This window comes from Vanessa atalanta, chromosome 4 (assembly GCF_905147765.1).
Source record: "Vanessa atalanta chromosome 4, ilVanAtal1.2, whole genome shotgun sequence".
Taxonomy (NCBI): domain Eukaryota; kingdom Metazoa; phylum Arthropoda; class Insecta; order Lepidoptera; family Nymphalidae; genus Vanessa; species Vanessa atalanta.
This window is the reverse complement of record NC_061874.1, coordinates 2,987,842-2,992,875: the sequence shown is the minus strand read 5'-3', so window position 1 is coordinate 2,992,875 and position 5,034 is coordinate 2,987,842. Positions and strand designations below refer to the sequence as shown.

Below are 5,034 nucleotides of genomic sequence, written 5' to 3'. Positions count from 1 at the left end.
ATAAATGGGTACGGCGCAAATGATTTTATGTTTATACCCCGGCTCCTTCTCATTGCAAAAAAAAATATCGTTTACTTTTAAGCGAGTCCAGTTCACACGGCTAGCTTTATGTGGCTCTGTCGCGTGTTCGTAACTACAAAAAAATCTATGCTTTAATCCCCGACGGCACTACGTGTAATATACATTACGCGGTTAGATAAATACACCATAACTTTTTAATATTATACGATTAATTTATTAATTTAAAATGTTCGGTTGTTTGTAGTTTGATTTTTATCAATATATTTAAAAACGAAAATCATAATCGGTTAGGGAACTACAATGCCACGACAGACTCAAAGATACACTGATATTATATCAACTACCCTACTTTGGAGAGTAGTCGTAATAAACTTCACTGTTTTCACTGATTTGTATATATTGTGGATTTGTGTTATGAATTACTTTTTACTTTTTAAAAAAATGAATTAATTGAAAATTTGAATTATAAGCCAAAAATATTTTGTTAAATCGGACTGCTTCTAAAATCCTGACAATATTTCTTATAACTAAAGATACAATCGATGATAAAACGTATATAAAATATTCACTTACAAAAAAAATCTATCCCTTTCGGGCAAACGGTAAGCATTACGAAATCACGTAAATGTGTGCCTTCCTAAGTTTTACAAAAGTGGCTGAGTTACTGTTTGCGAAGAGACCGAGCGAGCTGACTACAACTTCCAGCCAAGTTGGCGACGTGTGCCACAAGTTATAAATTAATAATTAGATACAAGAAAAAGAAAGATAGCTTTAGTGTTGCTAGGACATTTGATCTGAGTTAATCATACACTTGTTATAATTAAACAACGATGTGTCATTACTGTTATAATTTGACTTAAAGTGATTTATGACGATCGTGATACGTAATTAAATCAAATTTACATTATTGTTTTGACTATTTATCAATTTCAACGTCATGTTTCGCCATGTTAATTTGTAATATGAATAAAATTTCGCGTTTTGTATTTAAATTAGTGTTCGTGTTTTTTCGTTAGGAATGGTTTATCAATCCACTGAGTTTCATTCGCCGGTTCTTCTCAGATCACGTCTTTGTCGAACCGGTAGTATTTAGTTAATCAATCAGTAAGTGTAACGTTTCTATATTAAACATAGGAATTTTATTTTATTCATTGCAGTACATATAGATAAAGGTGCCACTTGGATAAGTGGTACCTTATCATAATTAATAATGATAAAAAAAACTTTATTATGTGAAAATCAAAAACAACAATCCATAAACCGTTTACTTTAACATATTAAACAAACACCTAAACATGCATACAAAATATACCAGTTTTCTACTTTTCCATAATAACATTTCCGATCTTAATTCATAAGGTAATAGTAAATAACTATATACAAATAAACTGCTTACTTCACTTGGTGGTAGGGCTTTGTGCAAGACCGTCTCCGCACATCCAACGGCTAAGTTATACTTGCTTTGTTGTGGCTTGAAGGGTGATATGCACAAGACAAGACCTAATATCTCTGTTCCCAAGGTTGGTGGCGTGATGGTTATTATTGAATACCACACCAATGTCTGTAGGCAGTGGTAAATATTTACCATCATCCGACCCATATCTCCAGCTACCGATAAAATAATAAAAATAATAATAATTATAAATAAGTATATGAGTGCAAAAATCCAACGCCGCATTTTTTTTTATTTATACCAAGTACTTTTTTTAATGCCGTCAGCCAGCGAAATATTCAATTTTAGAAAACTCTTTTTTTACTTTATCTGTCTTTGTCTGTGAATCCATTGTAGTGCAGCGTTGTGGATATAAAATTATTTAAATTAATTCAAAATAAAACTTTAGCCCAGAATAGCACATTTACAGTTTATATTTCTAATATTTAAAGTGGCGCCTGTCAGGTGCCAATGGATTTTTCACATTAAAATAAGATGCTCAATGAACCGCTAATCGCTCATGAATTGCGCTTTCCGTATTATTTGGTTCTTGCGGGTTTTATTTACTAAAGAAACTGATGTTTGTAACCCATATAGAGATGTTCTTTATAAAATCAAATAAATGTGTCTAGTTTAAGACAAAGAACAACCCGAATAAACAAAAATACTATAGGGATTTTATTCATTTACCATATTTTGCATAACTATAATAAGCTCTAAGGTATTTTGCCATAAAACACGCCCAGCTGAACAATTAAAGGTGGCGTTACACTCTATTATTTTTTATTTGTGACGTCATATTCTTAATATTCATCGGTGTAGTGATTAGCTTATGAGACCATAGAAACCCAGGTCGTGGTTTCGTGGGGTCGTTGATTTGGATTTTTCGGATAAATTCTCAGTAGCAGCTTGAGTCTCGATTACTACAATTGATATCGTTTCCACTGCCATGCCTCAGAAAACTCCTAATTCCATTGGTCCTGTGCCTGAATAATTTCCGGTCGTGCCGAGAAATGATTTTTCGTGCACTTAGCACTATCACGTGCCCTGCAATTGACTTGCTTCCCTTTAAAACGATTGCAATGATAAAGATTAAAATTATCACCATTGTATACTTTCAAAATACAAAACGAATTTTTGTTTGAGTTTTATGCAGTGTATATGTAACTTCATGGATCGCTTTTTATAAGATATTTACGCTTAGATATAACCTAACTTCTTAGTTTGCTAACCAGGTTAACGACTCGCCTAGCGATGTTAAATTTGCAGGTTCGGTCCTGACGCTTTGGGCACCCCATTACTAATACTTTATTTGTCTTTTATATGGCAATACGTTGCTCAGACTAGACCGCAATGGAAGCGATCTAGCTGGAACGAGTAAGTTTAAACAGTGAAGGTCCATAAATAACAGGGCATTCATATGTGCAATCTTTAAACTACTATAAAACCAAATAAATGTATTAATTTTCTTTCCATTGTTACTGCGAACACATCATAGGTATATATTGAGGAGAAAATCGATTGAATCAAACGTCATTTCCACGAACGTTTAATCTGTGGATTAAATATGATATAAAAAATACGCCAATCTGGAGGGAAATTATAAAATATTAATTCCTTGCAAATAATCATTACTAGTAAAGAATTCTAGCTTTGCTTGTTTGCAGTTTTAGATTTTGCCTGTAGTTACACTGGCTCAGTCACCCTTCAAACCGGAGTATAACAATACTGGGTACTGCTGTTCGGCGGTAGAATATCTGATGAGTGTGAATGCTTAAGTAACTCTGTCTGTTACCTCTTCGCACTTAAACCGCAGAACTCAATTGTTATAGAGATAGTAAGAGTTCCGGAGAGGTACATAGGATATTTTTTTTAATTCACTCCTCGAGGGGGTAAAATTTCACGCTAGTAAAACCGCTTCAGCTAGCTATGTAATATGTTATGTCTCCTACTGCTGCAATTACATTTTTACTGTAAGTAGATTTGTCTGTGAGCCACTGTTCAAATCAAAACACAGGAATACATGTATAACGATTTTTACTGTTACAATTTAAAGAAAATGATGCGTCACTATATGAGCAATCTTTTTATTTTTTTAGTTCCAATTCTTTTATTTTTTTAGTTCGAATTAAATTCTGGTGCGCGTGCACAGGGTCACAATTCAATGTCAATTCGCTCGACAAAGACAACTTCACACCTTATTTTATTTTATAATGTTTGTTTAATTATTGTTTAACTAATGATTTGCATGCAATTAAAAACGTTTTTTAATTACAACGAAGAAATATAAATTCTCACGCGGGTTTTATTATTCCATTCATATATTTAAAGATCACCGAAGTATGGAAGAAGAAGACATGCTGCGCCGACCCCAAGTAAAATTGGGATAAGGGCAGGATGATATATATTTAAAGATCACCAAATTGAACGTGGAAATAAAAACACACGGTTGACAAAATAAAGACAAAAACTTGTACCTCAATTGTATAAAAATAAGGCATAAAATGTATAAAGCAAAAAAAAAAAATCTATCCACAATATAAGCAATAGGTATATAAACTAAATTAGAAAGTTAAAAAAAAAAACTTTATTAAAATGCATAATTAAGAGCTGCCAATCTACATATCAAAGGCAAAAGGCAAGGCAAGGTACTTCTGAATTTGTTTAGCTGTTGTTAAAATTGTCGATATACATGTTCCATTTAATAATTCTTATTCAATATCCTTATGATTCTGACCTTATTGCCTCTTGTAGTCTGATAGGATGGTAATTCGACACGATTAGAAATGTAGGCGCTATTAACTATAGTTATTGGAGCGTTTCCAGACACAGGAAATATAACGCTGGTAACTTCCGTGCTCGGTCTTCCAGCTCAACAAATAAATTAAGTAAGGAGCTTCATTAAACTGACCCAGGATTTAAAGATCTTCAGGCACTATTTTAATATTCAAATAAATGTAATATCATAATAAAATAATGAATAGCCGTTTCTGTGGATATATTTTTCCTATTATTTTGGGATAGACAACATTTGTATTTCTGTTTTTAAAATAAAATCGATATTTCAACAGTACTTGCACAGGCAGCGTGGCCGAGCGGTCTAAGGCGCTGGTTTTAGGCACCAGTCCGAAAGGGCGTGGGTTCGAATCCCACCGCTGTCAAATTATATTTTTATAAAAAAATATATCATATACTGATAAATATAAAAAAAAATGTATGGTTTAAAATTGCATTAAAGAGTATACTTTAGTATAGTCAATTTAGATTGTTGATTTTAGCACTGAAGTTTGATTTATTGATTCAGTTTTATATTCGTGCCATAGACTCCATAGTGTAAGCCAAAATAATAATTAAATTCGAATAACTATGGTTCAACAATAGCTTAATAAAACAAGCAAAACTTTTTGTTTAATCTACCATTCCTAAAAACATAAAATATAAATTGCGATGTTTCGGATTTCAGTTTCAACTTTTAAAAGCTTTTTGAAAATCTATTATAGGATTTTGTATATAAATAAATATACAACTTGATTAAATATTTTATAATCTATGTCCATTTCAAAGCATTTAAATTTTTATTT

General features: G+C 32.1%; 1 non-coding gene across 1 annotated transcript; it reads left to right on the top strand.

Moving 5' to 3' along the window:
• Positions 1 to 4,534: 4,534 nt before the first annotated feature.
• Positions 4,535 to 4,614, top strand: Trnal-uag. Its single transcript has one exon. It is a non-coding gene; the product is annotated as a tRNA-Leu (tRNA).
• Positions 4,615 to 5,034: the final 420 nt, after the last annotated feature.